This window comes from Camponotus floridanus, unplaced genomic scaffold, assembly GCF_003227725.1.
Source record: "Camponotus floridanus strain SB8 unplaced genomic scaffold, Cflo_v7.5 scaffold110, whole genome shotgun sequence".
NCBI classification, from domain to species: domain Eukaryota; kingdom Metazoa; phylum Arthropoda; class Insecta; order Hymenoptera; family Formicidae; genus Camponotus; species Camponotus floridanus.
Genome location: NW_020229227.1, coordinates 331,647 through 342,114, shown reverse-complemented (window position 1 = coordinate 342,114; position 10,468 = coordinate 331,647). Strand labels below are relative to the sequence as shown.

The 10,468-nt window shown below is 27.8% G+C and overlaps 2 long non-coding RNA genes across 6 annotated transcripts; one reads left to right on the top strand and one right to left on the bottom strand.

The window, feature by feature from the left end:
* Positions 1 to 617: 617 nt before the first annotated feature.
* On the bottom strand, positions 618 to 2,722 carry LOC112639572. Its single transcript, XR_003123577.1, has 2 exons — positions 2,415 to 2,722; positions 618 to 1,943 (listed from the first exon to the last, which is right to left on the bottom strand). It is a non-coding gene; the product is annotated as an uncharacterized LOC112639572 (long non-coding RNA).
* Positions 2,723 to 2,826: 104 nt separating this feature from the next.
* On the top strand, positions 2,827 to 9,579 carry LOC105259061. Of its 5 annotated transcripts, none has more exons than XR_003123575.1 (11): positions 2,827 to 2,915; positions 3,184 to 3,452; positions 5,072 to 5,232; positions 5,876 to 5,973; positions 6,196 to 6,357; positions 6,786 to 6,898; positions 7,026 to 7,178; positions 8,551 to 8,643; positions 8,754 to 8,844; positions 8,947 to 9,181; positions 9,358 to 9,579. It is a non-coding gene; the product is annotated as an uncharacterized LOC105259061 (long non-coding RNA). The 5 variants fall into 5 exon arrangements; XR_003123574.1 differs by having other exon boundaries at positions 2,893 to 2,987; XR_003123573.1 differs by having other exon boundaries at positions 2,893 to 3,097.
* The last annotated feature ends 889 nt before the right edge of the window (positions 9,580 to 10,468 follow it).

Sequence of the window (10,468 nt, the reverse complement as noted above, 5' to 3'; positions counted from 1 at the left end):
TGTTAATATTGTATTATTATATCTTTTTAATAATCTAGGATAATTTAAAGTATGATAAAGAATATTTCTAAAAATAAATCGGTTAAAAGTAAAAGCCGTGCTTTCGACGGATTCCCCTATTAATTCTTCTACAATAAGTTTTTGTGTAACAGTTAACACTATTTCTTTTTTTATTCCAAATGCTCTCTTTTAAAGAATTTTCGTATTCTATACATCTTTTAATATGACACACTTTCATTAAGTTATCAAAAATAGCTTTGCCTTTCGAGCTACAATTTTCGGCAATAAAAATCGATCTGTTGTTGTTAATAAATCTTGTTGTTAATAAATCTTAATCTAGAATAAAACTTAGATATTTGTTGTGTTATGCATTGTGAATCATTGAACAAAATTTTTAGTGTTCGATTAAAGCCTTCAAAATGAAAGGTTGACCAAGCCCAGAGAGCACCGTAATTTTTCACTGATGCAGGTATATGCAATAACAAATGAATATTATAATTCATGAAATCATCGCCATACAATTCTTCTATTTGCAATACAAATGTTCGTAATGCTTGTTTAGCAGCGATAAATTTGTCTTCAGGAATATGTGTTTGTAGAAAAATATACATACTAAATACAAAAAGTAGCCAACGTAGCCAGTTTAATAAATTTCTATGGTATTAATCTACTTAAACAAGGCAATGAATAGTACAGTAAAATATTCTTCCACTCTGATGCCTTAACAATTTTCTTTGAACTATCGATCGTGGTATTCGTGTTATTTCTGATGGAGGTAATATATTTGTCAATTTATTATCAAAAACTTGTTGGTATTTCCCTAAATACCACTCTTTATTATGATTGCTGGAATCAAACCACGCCATAACAAACTGTTTAACTACGCCTTCCGCAACACTGTGCATATAATCCGGCGGGAAAGACTTAATTATATCAAAGAGCGGTATAAGTTGTGTTACCGAAGGACCCTTAACGCCTTTTACTGAATGATTTTTTGAAATACTTTTTTTAACATGTTTGTTGTGTTGATATTTATGACGTAAAGCATAAACATCTCCACAATAAATATGTTTAAAACCCCTGCTTTTTGTCTTGACTACCTTTCCTTTATTATAGCAATATGAACATCCGTATTTTCCGTTAAACTATTTTATGTTTTGTATCATAGACCTTGCTATTGAATCAACAGGAGCTACAAGTGTATGAACTTTAATACATATTGCTTCATCCTTATGCATGAATGTTGTTGTAATAAAACCATTATTATGTAAATCAATAAGTTCATCAACGAATGGCTGAAGAAAAATGTTCATATTTGCTTTCGTAGATGTGTCAAACCATATGTCAGCTAAGAGAATGTGTTGCCTTCGCAAATGATAAGGCAATTCGTTAATCGTAACTAAAATCGGTCAAATGGATGATATAGAAGACTTAAATAATTGTACTCCATCTGAATTCCACTGGAGGGTAATGTCATTATCTCCAATGATATTTTTACTTCTTAAATTACGGTAAATGTTTCCATTAATGATATCACTTTCCATTTCTTTAGTTTTTCGGAATTGTGCAAAATCTTCAGTCTTTACTAATTCTATTAATTATTCTCTGAGTGGAATATGCATAAAATAATTATTTCTTTTATCGAGATATTTTTCTTTGTAAATTGTTGTACAAACTTCACATTTCATTCTATTATCGGTACGTAAATTCAATATCATATAACATTCCGGACAATAATAATATTTACGCGCTTTATTTTCTGGTAATCACTTTAATAATAAATATTTGGAGCCATGATGTGTACGAGGAAGATGACAATCAATTACTTGAATAAGAGATTCCAACGCAGCATCAGTCAGTTGATGACGAAGAGCCAAACTTACAAGCAACATTTTGCTTTCTTCTTTAGAAAGATTGCATCCTTCGTACAGTATTTGGCGAAACTATAACATGAAAAAATTTTATATTACTTATTACTACTATAAAAATACCAACATTAATCTTAAAGAATGCTATTTTTTCTTTGAAATAAATTATACATATATATAATTTATTTCAAAGAAATAAGTTTTTAGATTTCTTCTCATGAAAATGTTTGATCACGATAAAACTTCAAATATTTTAATTTTGGGGTGAGATGTTCGGAAATTTTTTAACAGCATTGTATAAAACACAACTATACATTGCATAATTAAGACTTCATTTGTGCACAAATATCAGCAAATTCTTAGTAACTATGTCCAATAGAAAATTATTCAAAACGATATTCACTAATCACATAGAAAATGGTAAATCTAATGGTAAATCTAATGGTAAATAGCTTTCTGTATAGTTATAATGAATTATTTTTAATAGTTTTTCATCGAACTAGTTATATACTAACGACATTTTGTAAGGTAATACATGTATATTACCTGCTCCATGTGTGGATCTTGATTATGATCATTGGCATTATCAATAACATTATTGTCATTAGCAGTTGGAATTCCTTCATATTCGTCCATGTCAGAGACCAAATCAATTTCATACTCTGATAAGTTATCTGAACATAATGAATCATCTTCTGTATAACTTAAGCATGATAAAATGTCATCTACTTCTCTCATCTACTGTTCTCTATTTTTTTTTTCGAGAAAATGCTGTTGATGCTGGTATTTCGGGGTTATGTTCCTCATATATGTATTGTTTATACGGTCCTCTTTTATTAACACTCATTGTTAATTAGCGCGTTTTCTGTGATTATGTCATAATTTGCAATTTATATTCAGATGGAACGATATACTTTCGTTCACGTGCATGTGCTCTACATATCTGTTGCGGAGCGTGCATTGCGTCATACCGTAATACCGTACTGCGCGGAACGCGGAACAGCTGTAGCCGGGAAACAATTCCCCAGCATTTCCGAGCCAGAAATGGTGAGAATCGCGGTCCGGGGCAGCCGGCAGCCGGCAGGGCTGCGTTCGAAAACATCATCCGAGTGTACTCAGGTATCATTTTATTCTTGTTTAACATTCGGTGAACAGCAAGGATAAAATGATACCCGGGGGCATTCGGGTGATGTTTCTGAACATAGCCCATTGTGTGTGACTGTGTGGCAGTGCGTTCGCCATTGTTTATATTGTCTGTCGAATGTTTATTAAGACGTTTATATTGTCTGTTATATCTTTTATTTTATTAAACAAGATACTTTCATCGTAAAAAAAAGAAAGATAGCGAGTGCGTATTAGTAGAATTTATTAACGAGGATTATAAAGTCGCAGTAGGCTACTGGTCGTGGCTTCAAAATAAGACATTACGAAATAAAGAAACACTACAAAAAGTTATCGATGCAAAAGAAGAAGTTGCAATTAATTGGCCCGTAAATTGTGAAATTGCTCCAGCATTAAAGATGCAAAGAAAAGTACGAAATTGCTCATGGAAATCCCACGTTGTACATATTTTGTCGTTTGGAGGTAAGTATTTTTATACTAAAATTAATAATATAACCTTATAACTTGCATGTCTCCTATAGAAATATTCTTATTTGTACTCTATATACACATCCTTGTTGGAAGAAAAAAGTTATTCAATAAAATGGAAAATTGAAAAGTCGCTGAAAATTTCTTTGAAAAATGTATATTGCAATATTGAAATCGTTTTCAAAGAATTCTTACAGAAATATCTCAAATATGCCCCAATAGCCAAGTCTGCTAAAGCAGATCTTGTCAGTCAGAATCTGTTACAAATTGTTGTCGACAGAAAGATTACAGAATCGATGCAGATTCTGATATATCATGTGATGTCAGCAGAATGTCAACAGAAATATAACAAAGCTTGTTAACATAATCAGTTACCAGATTGGCAGCAAAAATCGAACAGATTCTGCCGGCATAACTTAGTGGCAGATTGGTGGCAGAAATTGAACAGGATCTGTGCGATGCAATTTGACAACAGATTGTCGGCAAAAATCGAGCAGGATCTGCGCATACAATCTCTGATAGCAGATTGATGGCAGAAACGGAACAGGGTTTGCATGATTCGATAATTCCTTCACTTACCGCTATGCGAGCTGTACTTTCTCGTAATTGAATTTCTGTCAGAAATATATATAAAGTCGCGAATATGAATAAAAGACTAAAAATGTAGTAATTATTTTAATTTCTATCACTTTAATTTCTGATATCTGATACAAGCAAATGAGAGTCAGAATATTAAACTGATTGAAATCAATATGATAAATGAAAAATTATTCATGTACTGCCTATTTGAGGCATAAAGCAAGAATTTAATTCTAAATATAATAAATTAGTCTCAAGTCAATTCATCTCAAGTTTTACAAGTTACATTTACTTTTATCATTTACTTTATTATTAATTTAATTAAATTGAATTAGTTCTTCGCTATATGAGATATATCTACGATATAACATATTACATATATGTCATTTTCTAAGAAAATTCTAATTAACTTGCCGATAATATTGTTATTTAGCACCTGTAATAATCAATTGTGTTGCATTTATATAACATTAATAAAAGTAAGCGCAAATCTTGTGAAGTTTCTGCTGTCAATTTGTTATCATGCGCAGATTCTGCTCGGTTTCTGCTGACAATCTAACATCAAATTGCATGCGCAGATCCTGCTCGATTTCTGCCGACAATCTGATATCCGATTCTGTGAGCAGGTTCTGCTAGCAGATTAGAAGCAGAATGAGGACGCAGTAGATGTCATTCTGCTGACATGGTTTGATCAAATCTGTTGCCAGTCTGTCGACATACTGCTTACATTTTGCTTATTGGGTGTTTATAATTCCTTCATAAAATCCTTGAAATTGCTTAAAAATTTATGAATATATTAAAACAAAATCTTGATTTTGTAAATAAGAATTGAAGAAATTCTCAAAAATATGTCTGAAAATTATCTGAAAACGATTAAAGACATTTCCGAAAAAATTGTCAATAACTTTCCCAGTAAAAGGCATACACACACACACACACACACACACGCACACGCACACGCACACGCACACACACACGCACACATAACATTTTTATGCAATAATTCTAAATAAATTTATATTTGTAATTATTAGAATGGACTGAAATGTGTACACAGTGCGATAACGTATTAAAATTTGAAATTCCAAACCCATCAAAAAGTGAAAGAAAAGTGATAAAACGAAAAAATTGTGACATGAAAACAAATTCCGAAGATGAAGACTCTATTGAAAATGACTTTAAAAAAAATCGAACGGTATATAAATACAATGATGTATATACATAAAATTTTCATTAATGGTTTTTTTAAATTTTATTAATTCTGTATTAATGTTTTTATACTATTGTTGACTTTTATCGTTCCTTTTGCTATTTTGCAATAAATTATATTTTCTCATTTTTAAGACATTTTATTGAAATAATTATCAATAATTATACATTTAATTATATTACATATTTATCTGATTATTTCTCTTAAAAATTATTTTCCTTTTTTTAATTTCTATAAAAACTCTGTTTTTGTTAATTTGAAGAAAACTGCTTATTTTTCTGAAACCATGGTTTCAATAGAATTTAAAAAAAAATTTTTCCAAGGAAAAATTTTGGGAAAAATTGCGATTTTCATCAATTAAAAAAAATCAATTTTTAAAGTAAATATTTTTTGTGAATATTAAATCGATTGAATTTTAATTGATATTAATCATATTAATATATTTTTTATTAAATAATATAATTAATTAAATTTGATTGGTAACTATTTATTTTAACAAAATTAAATTGATTCGAAATGTAACTATTAAGATCTAGTTTTTAAAAGTAGATTTTCTATATATTGATTTAAGTTATTCATTTCTACCAAGATCGTTATGGTATAAATTTCTTATGTTATATATTTTCAGGAAAAAAAGAAAACTTCGAAATTACGAGAAACTGCCAAAAAAAAGTAGAAAAGAACATTGTAGAAGCATTGAATATTAAGAAAGATAAATTTCAAGATGTAAGTAGCGTTATTAATTCCAATTAAACATGGTATTAAAAAGTTATTATTCTCATACAAAGTATTGTGTGGAACAAAATTGTGGACATTAAAAAAAAATGAATGACTGAAAGCGAGTGTTAAATCTTTACTGTTTTCGTTGTAAAGAATATTTCAGTACTGCTTGTTCTGTTTTTTCATAATTTTATTTAACTAAATATGTGACATTTTATTGAAATTTAGGATAATACCCTGACAGACTCATCCAATAATTCAAGATGATTGACGAACGAGTATCAAAACACGATATGTCAAAGACAAATCTTTTGCACAAGTATCATCAGGAAGTGAAGGAATTAAAAGATGAGATTTTTCGATTGAAAAAAATTATAAAGTATTCGGAAGGTAAAAATACAATTTTACATATATAAATGTAACGAAGTTAGAACTGTCTATCACCGCTTTTTTGTTTTATTTATTTCCGGAACTTATAATCTATATTACCGTTTTCGCTGTTCTCTTCTCTACATTATTTATTTTTATTTTATTTATATATTTAATATTTATCTATATACATATTTAATATACTTATATTATTAATTATACCTATATTTTTTTTCATTTCATATTTATTATACCTATATTTTTCTTCATTTCATATTTTACTATATTTTATCTATATATTTAACTTTTACTCTATCTTTTTGTGCCTGATCTTTACGTTCTGTTATATTTTTATTGTCACTTATCATGCACCACAAAAATTCTTTGCAAATAAGCATCTATTTAAATAGAAATTCCTAAATAAATAAAATAATAAATAATTCTTTCAGATATTCAACATATAGACAAATATCATAAAAAAATATTTTTCAGAGCAAAAGATATTGAAGAAAAATTAAAATGTTTAGAAAAAGAAATCAATAAAAACACAAAGCATATTATGGTAAGATAACAAATTTATTATCAATTAATTTTAATATTAATATCAGGGGTTTTGGTGAATATATACACAAATATCTTGTATGTAATTACTAAATTGTTATATCTTGGTATTATTTTATATTATATAGAGTTGAAGTACTATTGAATCGATTCCAATATACACTAATGATAGAAATAAATCCGAAATTGTGGTTACTGATATATTAATTGATTGTAATTTAAAAAACAGTCCAGAGAAAAACAGTTCACAGAATGATGAATGCCTGAATCCAATGGATAAGGTAAAGTATATATTTTTTATATTAGTTGCGTATATATATAAATCATTCAATTCTTATGTATTAAAAATAAGAAAACAAAACTTAAAGACAATTCATGTATGTGAAACAAATTGAAACAAAAAGTACATAGTTTATTACATACCCAATAAGCAAAATGTAAGCAGTATGTCGACAGACTGGCAACAGATTTGATCAAACCATGTCAGCAGAATGACATCTACTGCGTCCTCATTCTGCTTCTAATCTGCTAGCAGAACCTGCTCACAGAATCGGATATCAGATTGTCGGCAGAAACTGAGCAGGATCTGCTATCAATGCTAACATGACTTGATGTCAGACTGTTAGCAGAAATCGAACAGGATCTGCGCGTGCAATTTGATGGCAAATGGACAGCAGAAATTTCACAAGATTTGCACTTTTATTAATATTATATAAATGCAACAAAATTGATTATTACAGGTGCTAAATAACAATATTATCAGCAAGTTAATTAGAATTTTCTTATAGAAAATACATAAAAATGACATATATGTAATATGTTATATCATAGTTATATTTCATATAGCGAAGGACTAATTTCAATTCTATTTAATTAAATTAATAATAAAGTAAATGTAACTTGTAAAACTTGAGATGTAATTTATTTAGAATTAAATTCTTGCTTTATGCCTCAAATAGCCAGTGCATGAATAATTTTCCATATATTATATTGATTCCAATCAGTTTAATATTCTGAATTCTGACTCTCATTTGCTTGTATCAGATATCAGAAATTAAAGTGAAAAATTAAAATGATAATTACTATATTTTTAGTCTTTTATTCATATTCGTGACTTTATATATATTTCTGACAGAAATTCAATTACGAGAAAGTACAGCTCACGTAGCGGTAAGTGAAAGAACTATCGAATCATGCAAATCCTATTCCATTTCTGCCATCAATCTGCTATCAGAGATTGTATGCGCAGATCCTGTTCGATTTTTGCCGACAATCTGTTGTCAAATTGCATCGCACAGATCCTGTTCAATTTCTGCCACCAATCTGCCACTAAGTTATGCCGGCAGAATCTGTTCGATTTTTGCTGCCAATCTGGTAATTGATTATGTTAACAAGCTTTGTTATATTTCTGTTGACATTCTGGCGACATCACATGATATATCAGAACCTGCATCGATTCTGTAATCTTTCTGTCGACAACAATTTCTAACAGATTCCCTGACAAGATCTGCTTTAGCAGACTTGGCTATTGGGGATATTTATATACATAATTGTCATGAAATTTTGTTAATTCTATAATCTAAATAGATAATTGACAACGCGCGAGCTTATTTGTAAATGCTATTTTTAAACAATTTTATTTTTCTAATATAGGAGTTTATGATTACAAATTCTGGGATTACCAATGCTGATATAATAAAAAATACTAAAATTGAATATCAACCCTCACATACATCTGAAATAAATGTATGTTTTATATAAATATGTGTGTCTTTATATTAGTGTATCTAATCGTGCAACTTTGAGTATTTTGACATTATAAAAAATTCTATTATTACATAAAATAAATTTTTCAGGAAAACATTGCTTTTAATGAAAGCGGTCTTCTTAATAAAGACAGTAATAATGAAAATAAAGAAAATTCGACAGGTGAAATAATCCGAAAAGGTGAAATAATTATACATAATTGATGTTATAATAACTTATACATATATTTACATCTATATGTACTGCTAATATACGAAATTGTTACACGTAAACATTTTTCAGGTGATATCTGGAGGGAGATATTTTGGATTCAAACATATCACAAATACTCAACTGAGCAAGGTTAATGACAGCAGCGTTTCGAAGCTAACTAGTGATCTTCTCAGTTTGGTTTATGAAAAAACGAAGTTAAGAAACTCCAGTTTGACTGGATCTATAGCCAATGCAAATAAATCTTTAAATCCGGATAAAAAATCAACCGAGAAATTAGATCATGTTCGAATGAAAGCTGTAGAAAGTAAGAAATTTTGCAATTTAACATTATACTTGTGCATATATATAAAAATACATAATATATTTAAAATTGAGCTTAAAATATCTGAATTATGCATGCTATTCAAAAATATGTGTACATAATTGAATTTGATACATTGTTATAGAAAGAGATTTTTCATTCTGTGTTTTCTTTTTCAGATTTTATTTACGAGAAATTCGGCAAGATGACAATACAAAATTGTTCCGTAGTGCCGTTCGAAGCAAGTGCAACAATGCTAAGAAAAAAGTGACATCCGTCAATTCAATTCAATAATCTAAAACATTCAATTTTACAATCTGTTAAAGTCATCCAACTCAAAGATTCTGAGGCCGATATTTATAATCATTATTTAAGCAATTGTTTCGCGAAATCCAACTTATTTAACAATATATATATATATATATATATATATATATATATATAACACTTTTAAAGTTTGTGATTGGTGAAATTGTCAGACTTCGCTAAGTAATTGTTTAATCAATATAAGATCGGTTTGACTATTGATTATTAATCCAATATAAGCCATATTAGTTAAACAAATTTTGATAAATTATAATAATAATCAGTATTAATACAATAAGATTTGTTTGAACTTTAAAAAGTTAGATTTATTTAGAATTTGTGTTTTTTAGATAACTGTGCAATAAGATAAATAATTTTATTTGATCATTTTTTTATTACTTTTTCATTATTTTTTTAAATGTTTTATTTAAAAAAATTTGTTTAAAAATTAGATTTCAAAATTTTTAAAAAATAACTGCAATAAAAGATAAACAAAGAATTTTATTTAATTATTTTTTTTAATTATTTTTTTAAATAAGATTAATTTTAAATAAGTTTTATTTTAAGCAGATCGATAAGTAAAAAAATTTAATTTATTAGATTATTAAAATTATTAGTTTATAATAATGTCGTTACATCAAAGGATATGTGTATTATATATAAAAAATTATATAAAAAATAAACAATTATATTTAATTCAATATATTATGTTGATATGTTATTAGACCCTGCGCACAAAATAGAGAAAATATTAAGAATTAATATATTAAATATTAAAATTTTTAAATAACAAAATCGAAAAAATTCTGATATAAATAAAATACAAATTCGGGTATAAATAAGGATTAGGAACGGCTAATAAATTTGTAAAAGTCCTTTATATTTATACCCGAATTTATACTTTTATATTAAAGTTTTTTTCGATTTTATTTTAAAATCTTAATATTATATTTAATATTTATTCTTAATAGTTTCTCTACTGTG